Source organism: Anopheles gambiae, chromosome 3, assembly GCF_943734735.2.
Source record: "Anopheles gambiae chromosome 3, idAnoGambNW_F1_1, whole genome shotgun sequence".
In the NCBI taxonomy this organism is placed as follows: Eukaryota; Metazoa; Arthropoda; class Insecta; order Diptera; family Culicidae; genus Anopheles; species Anopheles gambiae.
Window position 1 is genome coordinate 52,687,986 of NC_064602.1, and position 27,402 is coordinate 52,715,387.

Consider the following 27,402-nt stretch of genomic DNA (forward strand, 5'->3'; position numbering starts at 1 on the left):
CCTACGATCATTGGTCATAGGCCCTAAAATTGTTGTCGCCATGGGGGGAGGGGAGGTGCCAATGGTTCTCCAGTCACGGAGCCCTAACGACCATCTTTCCGGGGGCCCTTGTCGCTAATAATCTGTCCACTTATAGACATACGGCATACTACAGACTAGAGATCTTCGGCGACCGCCTAGTCCGCCTACCGTTAGGTCCACTGCTGGTTCATGACGGTGTTTTTTTATATTGGAGGTGCATCCTTCCCCCGTGTTGAGCCCAGGTTGCGTGTTTTCTCCACCCCCATCGGTGCAGAGGCGGGCGATTCTACAACGTATCACTAAGTCAACAAAGTAGTGATCGGAATCGATATTGGCTCCTCAATATGTTCTGACATTTAACAGACTCGACTGTCGTCGACGGCTTATTAACACGTGGTCAATCTGGTTGAAAGATTCTCCATCCAGGTGCGCCCACGTAATTTTGAGGATGTCCTTCCGCGCAAATTTGGTACTTCTTACAATCAGATTGTTCGCTGCGGCGACCTGGACCAATCTACTACCATTATCGTTACTGTGCTCATGCAGACTGTGACAGCCAGTGTATTGGCGGTACATTGGCTCCCTATCGACTTTTGCGATGAAGTCCCCTAGGACGATTATGAGGCCATGCCTGGGGCGCGCATCTATGATTCTCGCGATGCGGCCGTAAAACAGGTCCTTCTCATCTTCCTCTTTCTCTTCGGTAGTGGCGTGAACGCTAATGAGGCTTATTTAAAAGAATTTGCCTCGCATGCGCAGGGTGCATAGCCTATCGTTTATAGCCTTGAAATCCGGGGACCTAAGGCGAAACCCGTTCCGAGCACACGGTGGCGGTCGTGGCAGCTGTAGTAGATGTCGTAGCATTGCTTACCACGCCGGTTGTGCACACCGTTCCCTAGCCACCGAATCTCTTGTAGAGCTACGAGGTCCATGCTCAGTGCGGCTATGGCATCATTGTAGTTTAGCAACCTTATAGATACGTTGTACATATAAACCTTGTTATGTTGCTTGACAGATGAAAGATGGAAAAACAATAAAGAGCAATCGCATGTGGAACTACGAGGAGTCAAGACGTGCATTATACGATACTACATTTGGCGACGAGTAAAAAGAAACAAAGAGAACTAGCAGTGGAACAAAATCAGACAGCAAGATACAATGAATACGATTGGTAGGCTTACTTCGTTTTGTTACTTCGGAAATGTGAAAGAAGGGAAATGTGGTTGAAAGTACATTTGTATTGCAATTTGCTTAAATGCAGTGACACCCGATTCAATTCGGCCTTGCGTAAAAGCTGATGAAAAATGAAGCCAATTGAAAATTTGCTTAAATGCAGGACTACCCAAGTGAAAAGTAAGGTTAAAAGAATGAACATTGCTCCCTTGTTAATTTGCTTTAAGACAGAATACGGAAAACGTGTTTGTTATATCTGAGCTACACTTCTGGCAGCACTGGAGCTGTCATACGCTATTCCCCATACACACCGTGGTATGAACAACTACCTTCTATACACACCGTGGTATGAATAGCTAGATTCTATATACACTGCGATCGCTTCCGCTACCGTTCTACGACACTTGAAGAAGAGAAGCCGAACTACAAGCACTACAGGACTACAAATATATTTAGATAGAGATAAAACAGTTCGGTTGTACAATTTACATAATTACGGTTCCGCCCCATCTACAACAATTTGGCGACGAGAAGTACGAAGCTACGTGAATGTTGCTGCATCGTGAATTTGGCTGTCTACTGCGTAATTTTACATTACAATGGCGCTTCCTAACCCGGTTGTCGACGATCCGGCAGTCGCCGGTCCCGCTTTGCCTGCTGTGAATGGTGCTGCGGTACCAGTTACATTTCATTTCGAGCCATTCAATCCTGCTTCATCGAAATTTGACCGATGGTTAAATCGACTACAAATTTCATTCCGGATTTACCACGTGCGTGAAGCCGATAAACGCGATTTTCTGCTACACTACATGGGCGGCCCTACATACGATGTGCTGTGCAATAAGCTGAAAAATGCTGAGCCACATACGAAAACGTACGACGAGATTGTAGCTCTACTGAAGGAACATTACAGTACTACTCCTTTGGAAATACTGGAGAATTTCAAGTTTGCGAGCCGTAAACAGCTAGAGCAAGAAACTCTAAGCGATTACCTAATGCATTTGGAGAAGCTCGCCCAAACATGCAATTTCGGGGACTACATGGACAAGGCCCTCCGGAACCAGTTCGTTTTTGGCATCCAGATCCGTGTGATACAGTCTCGATTGCTGGAAGTGCGCGACTTAACCTTGACAAAGGCAAAGGAGATCGCATTCGGAATGGAAATGTCTCATCGTGGAACCGATGAAATGCACAACTCACGTCAAAAAAGTGAGGTTCAGTACATCGAGCATGGAGCAAACAAAACTAAAAAAAAGTTTCCAGTCATCGAGCCAAGCCAGTTCCAGTCAAAGTTCCGGTCGCCTGTCGAACAAGCAGAATGGTGGAAATAAACGATGTTATCGTTGCGGGGATCCTGACCACTACGCAGACAAATGCAAACATAAAGCTACGATCTGCAAATACTGCAAGAAAGCGAGGCACCTTGAGAAGATGTGTCTCACCAAGACCAACGAGAAGGGGACGGATGACGCACATCACCTGGAGGAGCAGCCGTGTGTTATGAAGGATGTGTTACACCTGAACGCGATCCAAGGTATTGCTGGTAATTTTTTGTTGAGTCTGTGGATAAATCAAAAACAGCTAACGTTCGAGGTCGACACTGGTTCACCCGTATCCTTAATCAACCTACAAGACAAACGAAAATACTTTAATTTTGACATTTCCCCTACTAACATTCGACTCGTGAGTTACTGCGATAATGACATTGGTGTGCTTGGGAAAATAACGGTAAAAGTAGTTGCAAATGGTGAGGAATTTACATTGCCTCTACATGTCGCAGAATCTAGTAGACATCCGTTGTTAGGGCGTGATTGGCTACTTGCTTTGAATTTAGATTTCAATCGTGTATTCCAACCAGGTACACATTCAGTTTCCTACTGTAGTGGCAAAAATCAGTCTACCTCTAATGCATTGAATAACTTACTTACAAAATTTTCACGTGTCTTTGATGAACGTGTTGGTAAAATTGAAGGAATACAAGCTACACTTACTGTTAGGAAAAATACAAAACCGGTATACATAAAAGCTAGGCCAGTGGCATTTGCAGTGCGCAGCACGGTTGATAAGGAAATTGATCATTTCGTGAAAGAAGGCATATGGGAAAAAGTGGACCACTCAGAGTGGGCTACACCTGTTGTTGCTGTTAGGAAAGCCGGAAGCAAAGTGCGGTTGTGCGGCGATTACAAAATTACTCTTAACCCAAACTTACTGGTGGATGAATATCCTCTTCCGACGGTCGAAGAACTTTTTGCTACTGTTGCGGGAGGGGAGACATTCTCAAAATTGGACCTTTCGCAAGCTTACTTACAACTCGAAGTTCGACCCGACGATAGGGACTTACTTACATTGAGCACTCATAGAGGCTTGTTTCGTCCCACTCGACTCATGTATGGAGTTGCTTCCGCACCTGCAATTTTTCAACGTCTGATGGAGGAAATTTTGCAGGGCATACCTGGCGTTACTGTCTTCATTGATGACATTCGCGTTACTGGTTCTGATACAAAAATGCATTTTCTTAGACTTGAGGAAGTACTTAAAAGATTAGATAAATATGGATTGCGTGTCAATAGAGAAAAGTGTGACTTTTTCTCTGATCGAATTGAGTACTGCGGGTACATGGTGGACAAGCAAGGAATCCGCGAAAAGATTGATGCAATACAAAACATGCCTATTCCTAAAAATAAGGAGCAAGTATGATCTTTTGTTGGACTCATTAACTACTATGGTAGATTTTTCCCTAACCTCAGTACTATTTTGTACCCACTGAATAATTTACTTAAAGATGACGTTCCATTTGTGTGGAGTGCTGATTGTGATAAATCGTTTACATTGGTAAAAAGGGAGATGCAATCCGATAGGTTTTTAGTACATTATGACCCGTCACTTCCGGTAATTTTAGCTACTGACGCGTCCCCATACGGGGTTGGGGCAGTTCTTAGTCATCAATATCCTGATGGAACTGAACGGCCATTACAGTACGCATCTCAGACCCTTACTCGAACGCAACAAAAATATTCTCAGATCGATAAGGAAGCCTACTCAATCATTTTTGGTGTTCGCAAGTTTCATCAATACCTTTACGGTCGCAAATTTATTCTGGTAACAGACAATAAACCTATCAGCCAAATCTTTTCGGAATCTAAAGGACTTCCTACTATGTCCGCAATGCGCATGCAGCATTACGCGGCATTCCTACAAGCGTTCGATTATAAGATTCGACATCGCCGTTCGTCGGAACATTTCAATGCCGATGCTATGTCTCGCCTACCGGTTTCAACTACTGACCCTGAATCGGAAATTGAAGAACCGGAGGTAGTCGAGGTAGATGCAATACAAACACTCCCACTGACTGTAGATGAATTGAGTGCAGCTACCCTAGCGGATGTGAATGTTCGCGAATTGCTACGTGCCCTAAGAACTGGAAACTCAGTTGAAGGGAAACATAGATTTGGTGTGAATCAGGAAGAATTCAACATACATAAAGATTGCTTGAAGCGTGGTAGCCGAGTATACATACCACCTGCATTGCGAAGAAAGGTGCTTGAAGAACTCCATTCAACACATTTCGGTATAACACGAATCAAATCACTTGCTCGGAGTTATTGTTGGTGGGAAGGCATAGACAGAGACATCGAAAATCTGGTCAACGATTGTGCTTCCTGTCAGGCTGCAAAGGCTAAACCTCCCAAAGTCACTTTTCATTGTTGGGAAACACCTACGGAACCGTTTCAGCGTGTTCATGCGGACTATGCTGGCCCATTCATGGGACTTTACTACCACATATTAATTGACGCATACTCGAAGTGGCCTTTAGGGGGGGTCGATTTAGTTCGGATTAATCTTGTCCCTATTTTTATGTCGCGAACGCGTTGGGTTTCGTGAGTAGGTAATAATGAACTTTATTTTACACTATAATATGAACGGTTGCGCACGTTCGTTCGAGAGGGTTTCACGTTTAGGAATTTTCGAGCGCGGAGCGAAGGAAGAGGTCTGTTCGCTTTCGAGGTTGGGTCGCAAGAGAGAGAATGTGCTCGCTGACAGCAGGAAGTGTAGCGCTGGACACGCGGCGCACGTCACTTTGACACATTCGTGTGCCTGGTGAGTGCGCTCCACGGAGATCCGTGTCTTTGTCCCTGGATGTCACGATCGCTCACGATTCTCACGCCAGATGGCGGTCTGGTCGCTACAGGCCTATGGTCTACGTTGTGAAAAACATGACTACGGAAACGACAATTCGTTTGTGCCGGAAGTTTTTCAGTACTTATGGATTACCTTCTGTCTTTGTGAGTGACAACGGTCCTCAATTTACCTCTACTGAATTTTCAAGATTTCTTAAACTAAACGGAATTACTCATAAACTTAGTGCTCCGTACCATCCAGCCACTAATGGACAGGCTGAAAGATTTATACAAACAATGAAATCTAAACTAAAGTCGCTACAATGTGATCGAGGGGAAGTTCACAGTGAAAATTGCAATATACTGCTCTCATACCGTAAAATGATTCACCCAGCCACCGGATTTTCACCTTCAAAATTAGTGTTCGGTCGTCAGATCCGTTCAAAGCTGGATCTCATGATACCATCAAACGATCCAAACTCAAATGAAGTTCAGTCTAAAATACGTGCATTGACTACTGGATCAAAAATTGCAGCTCGAGAATACGTTCACGGAAACAAGTGGGAGTTTGGGACAATTAAAGAACGTCTAGGTAAACTCCACTATTTAGTGAAACTTAATGACGGGCGGACCTGGAAAAGGCATATCGATCAACTACGTAGTGTTGGTGCAGGGCTATCGGAATCTACTAAGGAAGAAATTTCTTTGCGCCGTGAAGAGATTGGTGGTGAAAATTTCTACGACAACACTATCGCAGTCACTCCAGACATTACTACAAATACATACAACTACAATAACACTTATACATCCACTGACATGTCCCTCCCTGCTATCCCGACTACTCCTAATCTTCAAACGGGTATCCAACTACCGATTTCTAACGAAACAGCTGCAATTGATCAACCCACAGGGTCAGCGGACTTGCCGGTGGACCAAAGGTTGCGTCGTTCTCTGCGGACCATCAAGACTCCGCAAAGGCTCAACCTATAACAACGAATTCTATTTTGCGCGGAAGAGCTGTTATATCTGAGCTACACTTCTGGCAGCACTGGAGCTGTCATACGCTATTCCCCATACACACCGTGGTATGAACAACTACCTTCTATACACACCGTGGTATGAATAGCTAGATTCTATATACACTGCGATCGCTTCCGCTACCGTTCTACGACACTTGAAGAAGAGAAGCCGAACTACAAGCACTACAGGACTACAAATATATTTAGATAGAGATAAAACAGTTCGGTTGTACAATTTACTTAATTACGGTTCCGCCCCATCTACAACAGTGTTGAAACAAGTTTCGCTTAAACTCCGAATCTATGTGTAACAAAGAATATGTATTGTTCCTTTGTTTGCTTGAATGCAGAACCCGGAAAACATGTTGGAACAGGTATTGCTTCAATGCGGAATCCATATGTGAGTGTTTGGCACAAAGTAGAGTATTTATTTATTTTTATTTATTTTTATTTTATTAATTGCTCGGCCACGTTGGGTTACAGCAATAGTGCTTACTGACTATAGTATACAATTATTCACGAAGGAGTTGGAAGGAGTTTATGGTACGGAAAAGGAGCGAAGACGGGATCGGTAGACAGGATAGGATATGTTGAAATCGAACAGATCAGAAGTACTATTAAAAGACGACATAGCTCTTACAAAAGGCTCATTGCGAGCAAAACGTGTGCGACATATAGGTAACTGGAGACGAAAACGATAACGTAAGGTGCGACAAGGTGCATACAAATGTAAGCGCGACAGAAGTGAAGGAGTATCAATCGTATTGAGCAATATGCCAGCGACGAAAGAAGCCTGAGCGACCGAGAGGCGGTGCTCCAACTTGGCAAGGCCTAATAGAGTGCATCTATCGTCATACGAAGGAAGCGGAATAGAGTGATGACCCAGCGACCTACGAAATACGATCCTTGTAAAACGTCTCTGGATCCTCTCAATCCTTTGGAGCAGAGAGAGTTGAACAGGAGACCAGATGACACAGGCATATTCCAGTACGGAACGGACCCAACAACAATAAAGGGACTAAAGACAAAAAGGATCACGAATTTCAGTGGACATGCGACAAATATAACCAAGACTTTTGTTGGCATTGTTGATGACATAGTCCGTGTGCTCCTTGAAAGAAAGACTCGGGTCAAAGAAGACGCCAAGATCCTTAGATAAGGACGCACGGGGAATAGGGGCATCACAGACACTATAAGCATGAGTTATACTTCTAGAAGATCGGAAGAAAGACAAGACAGAACATTTTTCAGGACACAGGACTAAACCGTTAGAAGCACACCATGTAGAGAATTTACAGAGCCAGGATTGAAGGACTAGACAATCAGCTGTAGAAGATACAGGAAGAAAAATTTTAACGTCATCCGCATATAGCAAGAAGCCGTTAGGAGGAAGGATCGAAGTACAGTCATTGAGAAAGAGAATGAACAGTAAGGGACTAAGGACACTACCTTGAGGGACACCCGAAGAACTAAGAAAACATTCAGAGAAAGAGCCACAGATTTTAACTGCATATGAACGATTCTCAAGATAGGAGTTGAACCACGGCAATATAGAGCCACCGAAACCTAGTTTTCGAAGCTTAGCAACAAGTAATGATAGAGGTATACTGCCAAATGCCGCTTTGAAATCGGTATAGATAGTGTCTACTTGCTTACCACTAGACAGATAGTGATATAGAGAAGACAAAAAACACATTAGGTTGGTGGACACTGAGCGATTGGGCATAAAGCCGTGTTGTTCCGTAGAAATATAATTTTTTACACAAGGCATTACAGATAAATGGACAATTGACTCGAGGATTTTAGAACACGCACAAATAATAGAAATGCCTCTGTAGTTTGATGCTAGTGTGCGGTCACCTTTCTTATAAATGGGAACAAGCCAAGCTAGTTTCCATTGACTAGGAAAAATCCCTACACTAAGCGAGCGAGAAAAAAGACGAGTGAGAATTAATACATTAATATTAATACATGCAATATTAATACATGCAAGGATGGCTTATGTATGAGTGCGCGTCTTTGTGAAAATGGAGAGTTTTTTTCTGAAAATTGCTTCAATGCAGAATTAAAAATAATAATAATAATATGATTGAAAGATCGAGTGTTCTACAATAAGTATTATGTTATTGCACCAGTGTTAGTGTGATGCAGTGTTGTCAAACTCATAATGCATAATGCAAAGCTGCATGTGTGGATGTGTGAATAAACACAATCCTATTGTATTTTGACTATGTATATGAATTTCACAGACGCACACGTCTGATTTCTTCTGAATGACTAAATACTGTTGTATTATTTTTACAGATCTATTTCGTTTCCCAGGGCTGACGCCTCAACCGTTTAATTATGAGGGTCACCGAGAAAACCTTGGAAATGAGTGGAAAAAATGGATTAAATCTTTCGAAATCATGCTTCGAGCATCTCGAATTAATAATGAGGAGTGGAAGAAAGACCTCCTATTGCATTTTGTGGGACCAAAGGTCCAACAAATTTATGAAACTCTGCCAGAACTACCAAGCATTGAGAAACGGGGACCTCTTTCAAATATTGAACAATATACTCCCAATATGAACAGCTACGAAGAGGCCGTTGCAAAATTAAATAATTTCTTCTTGCCGAGACAAAACCCCACCTATGAACGACACCTATTGCGGCAAATTAAACAACAACCAGGAGAGAATTTTGACACTTTTATAGTGAAATTACGCATATAAGCAGAAAGATGCGGCTTTGGCGACAAGACAGAAGAAAATATTAGAGACCAGATTATTGAAAACTGTCAGTCAGCTGCATTGCGTAGAGAGTTGTTGAGACTAGGCGACGCTAATCTCGATAAAATATTGAGTGTAGCAAAAATTCTTGAAACAGTTGCTCATCAAGCAAAATCGTTCATAGAAAGTCAGCATCAAGTTGACGATGTTAATAAAATTGATGGGTATTCTGTTCATAAAAAGAGAATTTTAGCTGAAACAAATCAAATTCAATGCCATCGTTGTGGGTATATGGGACATCTCGCCAAAGACGAGAAATGTCAAGCCAAAGGAAAAACGTGTAGTAAATGCGGCGGCATGAACCATTTTGCTAAGAGGTGTCGCACTAAAAACCCAGAACAAAGGACTTTCAAGGGTACAGTATCGGACAGAAAGATAGGGCATTGGTTTTTTAACGCACCGTGCACCCGTTGGGCCAAGTTTATGTGTGGTTTGTATGTGCTTGTGTTTGTGTGTGTGTGTATGTGTGTGTATGTGTGTATGTGTGTGTGTGTGTGTGTGTGTGTGTGTGTGTGTGTGTGTGTGTGTGTGTGTGTGTGTGTGTGTGTGTGTGTGTGTGTGTGTGTGTGTGTGTGTGTGTGTGTGTGTGTGTGTGTGTGTGTGTGTGTGTGTGTGTGTGTGTGTGTGTGTGTGTGTGTGTGTGTGTGTGTGTGTGTGTGTGTGTGTGTGTGTGTGTGTATGTGTGTGTGCATGTGTGTGTGTGTGTGGATGTATGTTTGAATGTGTATTGATGTGTGTGTTTGTTTCACAAGTAGGTCGTTTCGGATAGATTTGTAAGTAGTTTTTTTGTGTTTTGGGTTAGGTTTTTGGTGTGATAAGCAGGACCACCGCCCTCGCGATCAGTGTGTTTTCGATATATTAACAATGTTACGGTCTTCTTTCGCCGTGGTCTTCTGAGGACGTCCGGTTGACTTGCGCGTTTCGGTTGTCCAAGCGCGTTTCAGTTGTCTAAGCACGTTTTGGTTGTCCGAAGCGCGTTTGCCACAAAAGTGCGCGATCGTTCCATTACGAACTCGATCCTTTTGCGCTTAATGCCAGCAGCCATTCGCAGCCATTCGCTTTTACATATGGCGCTGATGATCGGTACAACGTTTACCTCGACCCATTGTTACTAACATTGCTTGCTTGGACCGTCAAGAACGCGCTGGTTAAAAACTTGGACACGGCTGATCCCGTGCTCTGCCTGCGTTCTACTTCTATACGCGATGAATTACATCGTTGTCGAGCAGCGAAAACATCGCATGGATAAAAACTATCAACGAGTACGCGAGTAAGCGTCTTCCCTTCAAAATCGAGAAAAGAATACTGCCGCGCTCATGAAACAAAACGCCCATTGAAAAGAATAACTGCGCGCCAGCTCAATGCACGCACAAAGTTTACCATTCGTACACAACGTGCAACGCAGAGATGCACGAAGGCCTTTCAATGGCGTGCACTGGAGAAACACCTGTGAGGGAATGCCGAGTTCATTGCTATTGTGCGCGTGTCCATTTCGCACCGGTGTCGCATTCACATTCATGAAACAGCACACCTGCGTTTTCGTCCGAGGAACAAGCGCTGCTGTCGATGCAAACTTTAGTTTTTATCCAAGTGTAAACGCACAATGTTTCACATGATAACACACATAATAAGAATAAATTCAACGCAATATGACATCATGGCAAGCTATGTTTTTCAGACACAAACCCGCGCACTTGCTAATACACATTAAAAAGCACACTCTCTTTCTACTACTACACACACACACACACATGCACACACACACACATATACACACACACACTCACACACACATACACACACACATACACACATACACACACACAAACACAAGTAACGTGGCAAAACAAGTGCACGGTGCATTGAAAAAAAGGGTCCTATCTTAATGTCCGATACTGTACCAAGAAATATCGACGAGAGGCAACAGAAGCTGGAAATAGAGAGTAGAAACATGACACAGTAAAACATATTGATAACAATATTACGGAATACGTCTTCCATCTCACGCCATATGATAACAGCAGCGAAATGTGTTGTAAAATAGGTGGTATCCCTATAAACGCTATGATCGATTCGGGATCAAAATACAATTTAATCAGCCAAACTGTCTGGGAGCAACTAAAGTCCCAACATGTTGTTGTATCAAATCAACACCGTGATGCCACAATTACACTCAAGGCATATGGCGGACAGGTACTGCCGCTCGTAGGTGTGTTTACTGCTACAGTCACTTTAGGCTCAGCAGAAACTACTGCCGATTTCTATGTCGTGAAGGGTGATGGCAAAACTTTAATTGGGCGTGATACGGCTACTCTCATGGGAGCGTTGAAAATTACCGTTCCTGTAAATACGGTTGACAACGAAAAACATAAACTGTCGACCTTGAAGAATGTTGTGGTGGATATACCAATAAAATCAGGTTCAGTGGCTGTCGCTCAGCCATACCGTCGAATACCGGTTGCCCTGGAAAAGCTTGTCGATAAAAAGCTGGATGAACTACTGATTCAGGGAGTTATCGAGCAAGTAAATGAGCCATCTAAGTGGGTATCACATGTAGTAGTTGTCCCTAAAGGAAACAACGATGTTCGCATATGTGTAGATATGCGGCGCGCTAACAAGGCGGTTGAGAGAGAAAATCATCCACTACCTACTTTTGAGGACTTCTTACCACATATGGTTAAGGCAAAAGTATTTTCCCGTTTGGACATTAAAAATGCTTTCCACCAGGTTAGTGCAAACGAAGGTTGATTAAGGATTGATTGCGATTTAAATACTTTTTGCTAACCTAATCTATTTGAATTACGTTGCTTATAACTCAATCGAAATATATTATATCAGAAACTAATCCTAATGAGTTTCATTTTAGGTAGAAATTTCAAAACAATCTCGGGGGATTACTACGTTCATCACACGTAGAGGGTTGTTCCGTTACACCAGACTTATGTTTGGGATAAACTGTGCACCAGAGCTGTTCCAGAAAACTATGGAACAAATTCTTACAGGCTGTGAAGGATGCTTGAATTACATCGATGACATTATTGTATACGGATCGCATAGAGATGAACATGACAAAAGACTCACAAAGGTTCTCCAAAGGCTCAAAGAGTGGAATGTGGTGCTCAATGCAGATAAATGCGTTTACGGGGTATCAGAAATGAGAATTTTAGGGCATGTTATATCTGCAGAAGGAGTAAAACCAGACAAAGATAAACTAGATGCGATACGAAACTTCAGGGCACCAAAATCAGCAGAAGAAGTTCGAAGTTTTTTAGGTTTAGTAAATTATGTAGGAAAATGTATCCCTGATATGGCAACCATTACACATCCATTACGACAGCTAACAGTTGAAAAGGAAAAATTTGTATGGAAATCAGAGCATCAATCAGCGTTTGAGAAACTCAAATCGTTTATGATAAGCCCATCAACACTAGGTTTTTTTTTTTGATATTGTAGATAGAACACAGTTAATTGCTGACGCAAGCCCTGTTGGGTTAGGAGCGGCATTAATACAGATAAATTCAGAAGGAAATCCGAGAGTAATTGCATACGCAAGCAAAAGTCTATCTAATACAGAAAAACGCTATGCACAAATTGAAAAAGAGGCCCTAGCGCTTGTTTGGGCAGTAGAACGCTTCCATTTTTATCTATATGGTCGTCAATTTGAACTTATAACAGATCATAAACCATTAGAAAAAATATTTAGTACAAAATCGAAACCATGTGCCAGGATCGAGAGATGGGTAATACGGCTGCAATCTTACAAAGCATCTGTTATTTATAGACCAGGGAAATCCAATATTGCTGATCCACTTTCACGCCTCGCGATCACAGAGACCGTAGAAGGTAAACCATTTGATAAGTTTTCTGAACAGTATGTGACATGGATTATTTCCAATGCATCGTCAGTAGCGCTACAGCTTACAGAGATAGAAAAAGCTTCAAAAGCCGATGGAACTATTCAAGCGGTTTGTCAGGGAATCGAAAAGAATGAATGGACCGAAGATACTTCGACATTCAAAATATTTTCTACTGAACTATGCTTTGCTAACAATATTCTGTTGCGAGGAAACAGAATAGTTATGCCTGCTTCATTAAGAGAAAGGACCTTACATCTAGCCCATGAAGGTCACCCAGGTATGAGCATTATGAAACAGTGATTAAGGGCCAAAGTATGGTGGCCAAAACTTGACTTACAATTAGAACAATACGTCAGGAATTGCCGGGGATGTATGCTGTGTCGTGATTTTCGCTCATTTTTCAATTTTATTTTTCGTTTGCACTTGCCGATCTTTCCTCTACGCAATTAATCACAAGACTGACTGAACTGAACTCCTCCTGTCAGATTCCGCGCTTTTTTGTTTTCGCTCGCTTCTCTCTCGGTCTCTTTCCTTTTGTTTGGTCTCTCTCTCTCTCTCTCCGTCTTTCGCCTTATTTCAAATTTCTATGCGCTGCCCGTTAGGTAATACTGTTTCCTCCCGTCTCCTATTTTCTGACCTTTTCGCGACGCTTGGATATTTAATTCCTGCTATACGCCTCTCAACTCCTACATCTTTCCCCTTTCCTACTCTTCAAGTGTTTGCTTAAAACTATGTTTTTTTAAAAAAAAAGTGAATTGTATCTTAAGGAACTTATATAAATAGTAAAAATATCACTTTTGACGTTATACGCAATTTAATTCTAGAAAGAAACGATCTCCTAACCTATGTGATGTTGTACATAACTGAATCCTTGAATCTATCTGGTATCCGCACGAGCCTTTTTGGTCTGTCTAGTTCTCTAACCTCCTTATCTGTATCTTGTATTGGTATAGAATCCGTTAGCGATTGTTCTTCCTCCGTGTTTTTGCACGAAGCCGTAATTTCTTTCGACGAAAGAACCCGTACACGAAGCACTTACACACGGATAAAGATAAACACGTTTTATTTGCAATTAAAGTATACTTGCGGTGATTTCCGTTCACGTTGAGATCAATATGATAAGAGAGCGGTCGATCCGCTGATCGATCGCTTTATAGATGCTTCTCGCAGGAAGCAGGATAGCGCATTCTTTCGTTGCCACGTGCCGAACGATAACGTGTCGGCCCGTGATTGGTCGAGCTGGTGCGTGGGAGAAACGCATTCTCCTAGACGTATGCGGGAGAAACGCATGCGAGAATTCGCATGCCGACGTGTCGGAGTCGCCATCAGGATTACAATTCGATTTGACCATTTATTGCGACAACCATCCTCCCCCCTTTGGGAAGAAGACTTCCTTCCCAAATATTTCACGCTATTAGGTGGTCGTGTTTGTGTCCTGACTTCAAAGAGCATTTCGTGTAAGACATGTTGAACGTTGAGGTTTTCTCGTTGCTTATGAAAGTTTTCCCAAAACGTACCTGTGTTACGTTAGCTCCCCCAGTGGGGAGGGCGCACGCACGATAGACGAGAGGCCACCACGCTGGATGCCACAGTGCGATCACGGAGCGACACGAAGCAGGAACGTAGCACCGCTCAGGAACGATGAGGACCGGAGCAGGTGCGAGGTCACACGGTGCAGTCACTGGACGGCACAGTGCGATCACGGAGCGACACGAATCAGGAACGTAGCACCGCTCAGGAACGATGAGGACCGGAGCAGGTGCAATCACGGAGCGGCACGAAGCAGGAACGTAGCACCGCTCAGGAACGATGAGGACCGGAGCAGGTGCGAGGTCACACGGTGCAGTCACTGGACGGCACAGTGCGATCACGGAGCGACACGAAGCAGGAACGTAGCACCGCTCAGGAACGATGAGGACTGGAGCAGGTGCAATCACGGAGCGGCACGAAGCAGGAACATAGCACCGCTCAGGAACGATGAGGACCGGAGCAGGTGCGAGGTCGCACGGTGCAGTCACTGGACGGCACAGTGCGATCACGGAGCGACACAAAGCAGGAACGTAGCACCGCTCAGGAACGATGAGGACCGGAGCAGGTGCGAGGTCACACGGTGCAGTCACTGGACGGCACAGTGCGATCACGGAGCGACACGAAGCAGGAACGTAGCACCGCTCAGGAACGATGAGGACTGGAGCAGGTGCAATCACGGAGCGGCACGAAGCAGGAACATAGCACCGTTCAGGCACGATGAGGACCGGAGCAGGTGCGAGGTCGCACGGTGCAGTCACTGGACGGCACAGTGCGATCACGGAGCGACGTGAAGCAGGAACGTAGCACCGCTCAGGAACGATGAGGACTGGAGCAGGTGCAATCACGGAGCGGCACGAAGCAGGAACATAGCACCGTTCAGGCACGATGAGGACCGGAGCAGGTGCGAGGTCGCACGGTGCAGTCACTGGACGGCACAGTGCGATCACGGAGCGACGTGAAGCAGGAACGTAGCACCGCTCAGGAACGATGAGGACCGGAGCAGGTGCGAGGTCACACGGTGCAGTCACTGGACGGCACAGTGCGATCACGGAGCGACACGAAGCAGGAACGTAGCACCGCTCAGGAACGATGAGGACCGGAGCAGGTGCGAGGTCACACGGTGCAGTCACTGGACGGCACAGTGCGATCACGGAGCGACACGAAGCAGGAACGTAGCACCGCTCAGGAACGATGAGGACTGGAGCAGGTGCAATCACGGAGCGGCACGAAACAGGAACATAGCACCGTTCAGGCACGATGAGGACCGGAGCAGATGCGATCACGGAGCGACACGAAGCAGGAACGAATGGGCATGGTGAATGGGGTGCGATGATAACCTGATAGTTACTTCTCACTCCCATTGCTTTCGACGTGCAGCATCGTATGGTGTTTCTTGGAGCATACTTGGCATCGTTTCTCGCAAGGGCATTTTGCTGCAGCATGTTGTCGGGAGAAGCAATTGATGCACTTACCTAAGGCCATTATGTAATTGGTACGCTCCAAAAACGACCGCACGCGCAGTTCCGGACACAACGTGGACCCGTGCCCTGTTTTATCGCACGCATAACACCGTCGCACCGCCATCCATGATTGGTTTCTATTGCCTACTGTTCCGATATTCGCATGTCGGCCTTCTGCGAGTACAGTAGCGGACAGCATCGCGCGCTCCGTCCGCGCCGGCGCGTGGTTCGTAGCGGGACGTTCCGTCCGGAAGTTGTTTCCTGGCTTGGCCTTTGGTTCGTAGTAGAGGGTGTTGGCCAGCTGATCTAGCTCGTTGCGGAGTACTTTCCACGTAGGGATCTGCTGAGAATCCAGGCGGCGAGTGATCTGAGCAGCGGTTTCTTCGTCCAACTTGCTCAAAACGAAGCTCACTATCATTCCGTCTTCCACTGCTGACGCGGCTTGATCCATTTTGCCAGCAATCTGGCGCGCTGACGATGTCGATGTTTCAACGGCGTCGATAAGCCGCATCAATGCCGTTGAAGACGCTGCTGTCAATTTGGGTAACGCGTACAGCTGCTGAAAGTGGCCGAGAAATGCCACGCGCTTCTTGTAGAAGCGTTCCTCAAGACGTTTCCACGCGTCTTGGAAGGTCATCCCAGCATTTTCAAATGCTTCGCAGCTGTCACGGGCTATTTCACACCGTTCAAAGCATTGGATAAGGAAAGCATAGCGGTCTGCATCTTCTTCCAAACCAGCCACGCGTTTGTTGAATCGCCCTGCGAACGCGGGCCACTCCGATGGCGATCCAGAAAATTTGGGTAGGTCTAGCCGTGGGAGATGGTTCTTCTTTGCAGTGGCCTGCAGCATCGTAGCGTCGAGTGCTGGCGTCGCAAATGTGTTTCCCGGGCGCAGCTCGGCCAAAGCGCATTTTGCCGTCGCGTACGCCTCGGTGAAGGGGACCCGTCTTGGATGCGGTCCCGCGAGACCCTCGAGCTGCAGGAGAGCATTTCTACCGTCGGTCCATAGTGACTCTAGGATTTCGGCTTTTATGGAAGCCATGGTTTTAGAGAGCTTTCCTTCGCGAGCCTCATCGAGTATTGCCTTAACTGCACCTTCCAACGCAGTTAGCTGACGCGCTGCCTCGATGCTTTGCTCGCTATCACCCGGTGTCGTCATGGCTGAAGCACTTACGATAACTTATACACTTACACGAAGCATTACACTCGCGTTAAATCACGTCGGGGTCACCAAATGTTTTTGCACGAAGCCGTAATTTCTTTCGACGAAAGAACCCGTACACGAAGCACTTACACACGGATAAAGATAAACACGTTTTATTTGCAATTAAAGTATACTTGCGGTGATCTCCGTTCACGTTGAGATCAATATGATAAGAGAGCGGTCGATCCGCTGATCGATCGCTTTATAGATGCTTCTCGCAGGAAGCAGGATAGCGCATTCTTTCGTTGCCACGTGCCGAACGATAACGTGTCGGCCCGTGATTGGTCGAGCTGGTGCGTGGGAGAAACGCATTCTCCTAGACGTATGCGGGAGAAACGCATGCGAGAATTCGCATGCCGACGTGTCGGAGTCGACATCAGGATTACAATTCGATTTGACCGTTTATTGCGACAACCACTCCGAGTCACGTTGAGCGTAGTGCCTGAATCGATCTACCTTCAGCTTAACGTCGTTAACATTCCTTGCTATCTTTACGCCTGTATCACTAACGAGAACGACTTTTGCTCCATTCCTATTAAGGACGGTATATTCTTCGCTGGTGAACGTTGGATCTGTCTTTGTTCTTTGTGGGATAGCCACCACGACGCGATTGCCTGCACTGATGTGTCTCTCTCTTGCGCCTCGGTGTTCGTCGGCGAATTGTTTGCTGACCAGTTTTGCTGCCGCGTCATCTTCGCGTACCGTCACTCGGTCCAATGCTTCCTTAGTGTCCCATAAACAAGGGAAAGTTCCTCTGTAGCGCCAGCCCACTAGAAGCTCGAATGGGGTGACGCCTAGCCGAGAATGATGCCTTCGTGTGTTATGCACGTGTATGTATTCGTTCATCGCTGATCTCCAATTTCTTCCCTCTTGTTTCGCCGCCGCCATCGCCTTAATTATGCCTTGGTTCTGTCTCTCGATGGACCCATTTGACTGAGCACTCAAGGGAATGGATTTTCGAATTTTCACCCCTTTATCTTCCCAGCATCCTATAAATTCTGTGCTCTGAAATGGTGGTCCGTTATCACTCTGGATGATCAAGGGTAAACCCCAGACTGAAAAGAGCTTAAATAAGGCAGAATTAGTATTCTTGGCATCTGTTGATCTCATTTCCGAAATTTGCAAGTAACGGGAATATGTGTCGACAACTAACAAGAATTCCCCTGTCCCACAGCCTTGAAGAGACAAGAAGTCAATCTGCAGAATTTCCCAGGGTCCGTCCGGTAGCTCGCGACTTGCTAATGGTATAGGCGGATTCTTTCTTGAAATAGAAATACATGTTTCGCAGCTATTGACAAAATTAACTGCTTCTTTTGCCATGTTAGGCCACCAAAAAAACTCTCTAAATATTCGTTTTGTTGCTCCACATCCTATGTGACCCCGATGAGCGGCCTCGAGAGCTGTTTGGCGAAGAGCGGAAGGTAGCACGACTAAATCATTTTTGAATACCAACGGACCTAAAACTCTCAGGTTTTTTGCCTCTGACTCGTATCGTATGAGGTTTTTTTGCCATTTTCCAATGCGAATCCCCGATCTTACTCCGGAAAGTTCTTCGTCCTTCTCTGAAGCCTCTTGGATTTCGGCCCACGAGATACTCATACTTCCCGCGTCCAGTGAGTACAGAACGTGTTTATCGTTACTTTCGTCGAATGGGTCGTCTATCTGTGATCTGTGAATTAATCTAGACAATGCGTCGGCAACGTTGCAATGTCCAGGAACTCGATCTATTTTAAACTGATATGGCAGAAGGCGCAGCGCCCATGCTTCTGCTCGTGTGATAGCTCGTTTCCCCATACGATGTGAACCACTAAAAATAAACTCGTTCGCTTCCGAATCAGTCCTTATTGTAAAGAAAATGTTAATGAGGTAGTACGAGAATCTTTCAACACCCCAAACGATTGCGAGCGCTTCCTTTTGCGTTTGAGGGTATTTCTGCTCGGTGGATGTAAGGGCTTTGGACGCACATGCAATTATTCGTGGTTTACTGCTATTACAGAATTGAACTAATACTGCTCCAATGCCTACTGGGGATGCATCTACAAATAGTTCAGTGATGTCCTTGTGATCGAAATAACCGAGTCTTGTGATAGAGTTTAGGGCTTCCTTTTTAAGGTAGTTAAATTCGTCCTCGTCTTCTTTCTCCCAGTAAAAGCAATCTGCTTTAGCCAGAGATCTTAGCCTTGTAGTTTTATCTGCTCTGTTGGGAATGAACCGTTCGGTAAAGTTCATCAACCCTAGAAAGCTTTTTACCTCCGCAATCGTTTCAGGTCTACGTGCGTTTTCTATAGCTTTCTTTTTGTCGTCTTCGACCCTCCACCCGTCACCGGATAGGTTGAAACCCAAAAATTTAACAGCCTTTGTCCCAAATATGCATTTAGTGGTGTTAAGCTGGACGTTGTGATCACTCAGACGCTGGAGAACTTTTTGCAGATTCTCGTCGTGATCCTCTTTACTCTTTCCGTACACTAATATATCGTCCAGATAATTGATGGTTCCCTGGCATCCTTCCAGTACGATAGTTTCGAGTATCTCTTGAAAAATATCCGGAGAGTTGCAAAGGCCAAATGGAAGTCTCTTGAACCTATAGGTTCCGTCTCCAGCGAAAAAGTTCGTTAAATGTCGGCAAGATTCATGCAACTCAACGTGAAAGAATGCGCTTGTTAGGTCTATTGTCGAAAACCAGCGTGATCCATTGAGTTTTGCTAGGATAGCTTCTAGTGTGGGCATTCTGAATGGTGTCCTTATTATATTTCTATTAGGGCCTCTGAGGTCAACCACGAGTCGGATATCCGATTTTCCTTTTGGGACCACCAATAGTGAGGAACAAAATGACCTATCCATCTGTTCCGTTACGCGCTCTATTATGCCAGCCGACAGTAAGTCTTTTAGTCGTCTTTCTGTTTCGTTTCTAAACGCTGGGGGTATGCTCGTAAAGACGTTCCGTGACGGGGGTAATTCCTTATCGTATTTTAGTATAACGGGGGCGACCTTGAATCTAGGGAATTCACTCGCATTTAACGCGGCTAAAATTTCACCCGGCCGAAGATTTATAGTGTTACTCCTTGCTCGGTTCTGGACTTGTACTTCCATACCTAATTGCAATACGCTATACCTTATCGCAGTGCCTCTGCTAAGCAATGCTCTTGCGTTTGGGATCACGTAGAATTTTTCCATAAGACGAGGTCGATCCTCGGAAATATATAGTTCCGCCACAAAGGATGCGATTACCGGAATTTCATCTTGTACACCGTAAGCTTTTAATGGTCTATCTGTGCCTGTTTTTTTTACTGTATAGTAGGTTTCTTTGGAGATTGCTTCCGATCAAGCAGTCGAAGTTGGTCTTGTCGATCGTGTTAACGTCTGCACCGGAGTCGATCAAAAAGTTGATCGGCATTCCAGCCACATAGCCTACTACGCAGCATTCGTCATACTCCTTTTGTACCATTGTGTTTATTAAAACACTTCGATCCTTTATTTTGTTTGACTCCAAGTCCCTCAATTCATTGGATTTATGTTTCTAAAATCGAAAATTGAATAAGTGATTAATTCGATTAAACTTCAATTAAAAGGCTGAAAACAATGAAATACTATTTGTATGTTTATACTGCTAAAGTTCCACTGTACCATTTATATATCTTTATATTTTTAAGAAGTGTTTATGTAAACGTTATTCATGGTTGTATTGTACGATATGTTAGAGCTCTAACTTGAATGTTAAGAATTTGTGTTAGTGATAGAAAAACAGATAATTATCTGACCTCAGGCTGGGTGTTAAAATTCGTTGCTCCTTCTTCGTGTTCCGACCCATCTAGACAGTTGTTATCCGAGATAGCCGCAATTTTCCGAATTTTCGTTGTCTGGGCTGGTTCGGTTGTTTCCGTCGCCCGTCGTTTTGCAAGGTGTTGCGGGATCAACCGGCATGCTCTCTCGATGTGGCCAACGACCTGGCAGTTGTGGCATCTTTTATTAGCTGCATGGCAATCCTCTGGTAAATGATAATTTCCCGAGCATCTCCAACAACGCTCGCGACGATTTGAAGAAAAACGATCCGTTGTATGTTGTGATGATCCTCCTCTGTTCCAACTGCTGGACGGTTGCCTGGTCGAGTAGCTCCGCCGATACGAATTACTGTGTTGGTATCTTTTTCTGTACGAATCAATTGGGCGAGATCCATAAGACACAGCCGCTATTTCTCCTATTTTGTTTGGTTGATGTTTTATAGCGAATGTCTCTTCATTTATGCTTTCAATCTCGCAGGCACGCACACGATCTAAAAAATCGACGAGTGACCCGCTCTTTCGAAGAACTTTTCTGCCGATTGCTCGCACCTTTGCGTTTGTAGCGCGTGTGGATGTAACGTCGACGACTGTCTCCAGTAATTGATCTTTTTTATAGTTGCAGATTTTTGCGCATTCAATTACTCTTTTCACGTAAGATGAGTCGGATTCGTTTTTGTTCTGCACCAAAGATCGGAGTTTTTGTCTTTGGAAAAATACATAATCGTGCGAACAGTAGTATTTTTCCAATCGCTCTATTGCATTTGAATATGGGAACTCTTTTCCATCTTTAAGTGAACTATCGGAAGGTGTCATTAGCAACATGTCCAAAAGCTTGGACCCAGCTTTCATTTTGAATGCATTCATTTTCATGGTTTCATCTGAAATTCCAGCAAAATCCATAGCTGCTTCAAACTGACCTTTCCATCTTTGAAACGTACTGCTATCAATTTCCTCTTCTCCTGGATTTGGAATGCAGCTTGACATTTGTAAGGTTGCAAAGGACATTGCCGTCATTGTTGATAGTTCTCCATGTGGATTTGGGGTAACCTCACGTGTTGTTGAAGTAAAACATGGCAGAGGCTCCAGAGACTGAGCGTCAGAATCTTCTTCAAACCAACCGTTCTTGTGGCTGGGCCGTTTTTGTGTCGCTTCTATCTGTGCTTCGAGAAACCGGTTTCTCTGCTTCTCTGCCATTAATGCCTTCAACATAGTTAAGGCTTCGGCGTGCGAAATATTGTTACTACTGAAAATATAATTAACGTACGGTTATTCAAGGATAAAACAGAAGAATTAATCAATGTTTAACAGTACACCAAAGAGAAAAAACACAGCAATTGATGAAAATCATCCCTGAGAATAGTTGTGCCACTCATTTAGGACCTATCATATTGGCAATGTATATGTTATATTTTGCCCTATATGTTACTAAGTTCGGCTACTTGATTTAAGTGAGTATAATATTTCAACGTTGTACTTTACTAGATTGTCTAGCAATATTGAGGTATGATAAGTGTCCAATATTGGGTGAATCTAATGTTATTTATTTATTATTGTATTGATTTAATTATAATTATTACAATTTTAAATTATATTAATTTATTTATTTGTTTATACATTATTATTTCATAATTCATAAACTTGGAAATGGTAAAAAAATATAAATAAGGATAAAAACGGAATGCAAGTAATAATTGACACATCTATGGTCTTTTAAAAAATACCACCTACAATTTAATGAGGATAAAAATCTATGAAAAAATATTCCCCTCAGCACATCCTCTAACCTTAAATAGCAAACACGCAAAAATCAGAAATTATGTCACTAAGTAATCCTAATTTTGTGCACTGCTCGAACCCTCCCAGCTCACTGGTAGTAAGCCCAACTCTTAAGGATTTTGTTTCTTACGTGTGCGGCTCTTGTTAACCTTTAAGTTGTCAACTTTAAAACCCCATAACTTTTGGTTCAATTTTTGTAGGTTTGATTTAACTCTACGGTTAAGCACCAATGGAACACGACATCGAACGTGAAAATGTATGGTATATGACATGTTTGTCTTGTTTGTTGGTTTGTGTCTGACAATGCACCTCCATATGATTATATGGGTTTGTTCGTGTCGGATGTCGTGTTCGATTGCTGGTAGAGCGCCGCCTTAAGCGCGGCCGAAAACACGGATAATCGAAATCAACGCCGTTTCTCTACGGTATCAAGATGCTATGTGTGACTGTGTGGGCTTTTTTGTTCCGCTTTTTTTCTCCTATCGTTCATGTGATATGATGATACGCATTTGTTCATTACAATTGAACCCTACGTGCCACTTGTAATTATATATGTATATAAATGTACACACGCGCACGTACGACACAAACGCGCATATACACGACTCGTACGCACACACACTCATACAAGTTTCGACTCACGGAAGATGGAGAACAATAAACCTAGAACTCACACCATCGATTGTCATTCCTTGGATACGCGTTACTTTCTTCTTACTATTCTCACAAGAAACTCCTTTTTACCCTCACAGGGGACTTCTTATCACCCTCCCAGGTGACTTCTTATTACCCTCTCAGGGGACTTCTTATTACCCTCGCAGGGGACTTTTTATTACCCTCACAGGGGATTTCTTATTACCCTCGCAGGGGACTTCTTATTACCCTCTCAGGGGACTTTTTTTTATTTTATTTATTTTTTTTTTATTTTTTTTTATTTTTTTTTTTTACTTTTTTGTTTTTTGTACCCTCGCAGGGGACTTCTTACAGGGTTTCCCACGATATATTGGTTGGTTCCCATCAATTTTTGGTGGATTCCCATATTTTTTTGGTGCGTTCCCACGATTTTTTGGTCGTTTCCCAGAATTTTTTGGTCTAATTGTATTGATATCCAATCGGAAAATACCAATAAATTATAGGATCGAACCAAAAATCTATGGGATACAACCAAAAAATCGTGGGAACGCACCAAAAAATCATGGGAACTGACCAATAAATCGTGGGAAACCCTGTATTACCCTCGCAGGGGACTTCTTATTACCCTCACAGGGGACTTCTTATTACCCTCACAGGGGATTTCTTATTACCCTCGCAGGGGACTTCTTATTACCCTCGCAAGGGACTTATTACACACTCACGGGCGTATTCCATCAATATTCTTAAAAATCACTTACCGACATGCGCCATTGTCGTGATTTTCGCTCATTTTTCAATTTTATTTTTCGTTTGCACTTGCCGATCTTTCCTCTACGCAATTAATCACAAGACTGACTGAACTGAACTCCTCCTGTCAGATTCCGCGCTTTTTTGTTTTCGCTCGCTTCTCTCTCGGTCTCTTTCCTTTTGTTTGGTCTCTCTCTCTCTCCGTCTTTCGCCTTATTTCAAATTTCTATGCGCTGCCCGTTAGGTAATACTGTTTCCTCCCGTCTCCTATTTTCTGACCTTTCCGCGACGCTTGGATATTTAATTCCTGCTATACGCCTCTCAACTCCTACATGCTGGTCTCTGCAGCGCCCGCTCCAGAACCAATGAAGCGAAGAGAATTGCCATCAGCACCATGGCAACACGTGGCCATTGATTTTCTAGGACCTCTCCCATCAGGCCATTCGTTGTTAGTAGTAGTCGATTATTTCAGTCGCTACTCTTCTTCTTTTGGCTCAACAACCGATGTCGGTCAAGGCCTGCCTGTACCCACTTGTGGGCTTGGCTTTCAGTGACTAATTGATTCCCCCCCATAGCAGGATAGTCAATCCTACGTATGGCGTATTTCAGTCGCTACATAGAAGTAGAAATTATGAAAAAGACGGATTCTATACAGACTATAGGACGGTTAAATTCAATTTTGCACGATTCGGACTACCTCTATCTATTACTGCAGATAATGGGCCGCAGTTATCAAGCGAAGAGTTCCTACAGTTTTGCACCACCAATAACATTAAATTGATCAGTACCACCCCATACTGGCCGCAACAAAATGGTGAAGTCGAAAGACAAAACCGATCCCTTCTTAAACGACTTGTCATCAGTCAATCAATGAATGCAAATTGGATCGAAGACCCAGATAGCAAAGCCGAAGGCCTTTGTATGGGAGCCATCGCGCTGATCAAGGCTCACTTTTTCGCGCGCATAAAGCAAAATGTGCGCGAAGGCGAAAAAAACCCGAAAGCGCTTCGTGTTTCTAGTTTTATTCTCTCTCGCATGTCATCACTCTCTCCCAGTTTTTCGGATTGAAATAAGAATTCACTCTCTTGATTGCGGCAGTCTAGCTGCTTCACACTCTTTATTCTCTTCTTTTTGCAGTTCCCACAAGATAATTCACACATGTGTTTTCACATACTTACATACACACACACGGTGGTTGGAAGCCTGGCGCGGCTGTTTCCAATTCTGTCTTTTCTTCTTCCCTCTTCACACCGCACTGGAGCCCGTTTGGTGGTGCGCGTGTTCAACCTGCTTGGTTCAGAAAAGATGTGTTGTCGGTGTTGTATGAAGGCTGTTGATGAAAGTACACAATTAATAGACACACTTTGTTAAAAAGATTACACTTCATTTAAAGATGTGACAAACTTACCTTTGTGCTTGAGGATCAATTGAAACTTGAACGCCTGTGCACACAGTGTCACACTTTTTAAGTAGTTTGAGGAACAGCTAGCGGTAGCAGCACACATCTCAAACTTGTAATGTGCAATGTTTTAATTAGAATAAATGTTACATAACACTAGACACTTAGAAAAGGACACTTACCGAAACAATTAGATGATAGCAATTCGTCCTCCGATAAAGCAGAAAGAACACCGCGGATGGCGCAGTATGGAAAGTGTTTCACGCAGGAAAAATAGTTCACGCAACACACTCTCACATCCACGGTTCAGAGCACACTGAAGTCGCTCTTTGGCTTGGATGGAAAAGAGCAAACACCCTGATGAGTGCGATGGAAGAAAATGACGTGTGTTCAACAGGGATGGGTAGAATCAAACACACGAAGTTTGCAGGAGAATTCTCTTCGTGTGGCAAGAGAGAATTGACTAACACCCTGATGAGTGAGAACGCAACAAACGTTGTGGAATGTAGAAACGGGATAGGAATAGTAAGCGAAGGCAGTTTGTGGACATGAGGGGGTTGAAACTGGGAGAAAAAAGCTTCGGTTGCTACTTGGGGAGCTTAACAAATACCTATTAATGTATCGATCTTCTCCTCATTCAGTCTCTAAGAAAACACCGTCGGAGATGCTATTTAATTATAACATAAGAGATAAATTACCATCTATATTTAATCCAATAGTTGAACATGAAGAAGTGGCAGACAGAGATAAGTGTAGAGTTCGCTAGGTTTCACATCGGTAGAGTTTGGTTGGTGTGACGCGTCTTCGAGCGTATTGGAGGCCCACCGTGACAATGAGATAAACCTTGGTCGGTGGTTGTCAAAAAGTAACTAGATTGACAACGCCAAGGACGGGGGAAATTAAGGGAACGCCACTCGAATGCCGGCGAGTAACTAAGGTGGAGTGAAATATAGAGAACCCAACAATAAGGAAGCTAAACACAAAAGTAAAATGTATTCAGATAAACGAGGAAACGCAAAAGTTAGCTCAATATGCCCGGGTGACAAAGTTCTGGTCAAACGAATGCGTAAAACCAACAAACTATCATCTAACTTTGGGACAAATGTTTTTAAGGTGGTTGAAAGGAAAGGAGGAGATGTATTAATAGCATCAAAAGAATCCGGTTTGAAATACCGGAGGCACGTATCTCATTTGCTTAAAGTTTCTACAGAAGAAGGTAACCCCCTTGCACCAGAATCAGTAGACAACGGAATGGTAGATCCAAATAACAAAGAAAAGAATGTTACTTGCAAAGATACCACAAGCAAATTAACTGATAGAAGTCTTAGCTATAAGCCAAGTAATGAGACCACAAGATCTAAAAGAACTATTCAAAAACCAAATTACTTAAACGACTATATTAGCAGTTAGAAATCCATTAGTTAGTAAGCAATACATTAACTATAAAAAAAGGAAAGTGAATGTAGTATAGCAACCTTATAGATACGTTGTATATATAAACCTTATTATGTTGCTTGACAGATGAAAGATCCCAATTGACATTTTCGAGCACGAATAATCGGGAATTCGAACAAATTCCCTTAAACTGGAGCCTTAAACTTCCCTTAAACTGCACCAGTTTAAGGGAATTTAGAAAAAGGCCTTTAAAATCAATTGTGACACGGCTTTTTCGTTGTTTTTGTTGTAAATTACTAGGGTAATTTTCGGAGCTGAGAGAAAACACGTCTTGTTTGGTTGGATGCAGTAACGGAAGAGAGTTTTCTTTATTCCTAATTTTGACAATATAATTCTCTCTATTTGCTATAAAATTTTGTTCTATGTTTTCATTACTAAATCCAGTTCTCATGAGAATCATCTTGCGTTGGTTCATAACAACACTCCTCCTCAACGCAAGTTCCCTTACTCTGTCGTTGTA

The 27,402-nt window shown here is 43.7% G+C and overlaps 2 long non-coding RNA genes across 2 annotated transcripts in view; one reads left to right on the forward strand and one right to left on the reverse strand.

Moving 5' to 3' along the window:
- The window catches only part of LOC133392954 (uncharacterized), a 57,882-nt gene extending 30,939 nt beyond the window's left edge, over positions 1-26,943 (forward strand). Inside the window, exon 2 of the long non-coding RNA XR_009765919.1 lies at positions 26,027-26,943. This is a non-coding gene — a long non-coding RNA (uncharacterized LOC133392954). The remainder of the gene's footprint in view (positions 1-26,026) is intronic.
- On the reverse strand, positions 25,173-26,031 carry LOC133392952 (uncharacterized). Its single transcript, XR_009765917.1, has 3 exons — positions 25,670-26,031; positions 25,497-25,599; positions 25,173-25,418 (listed from the first exon to the last, which is right to left on the reverse strand). It is a non-coding gene; the product is annotated as an uncharacterized LOC133392952 (long non-coding RNA).
- Positions 26,944-27,402: the final 459 nt, after the last annotated feature.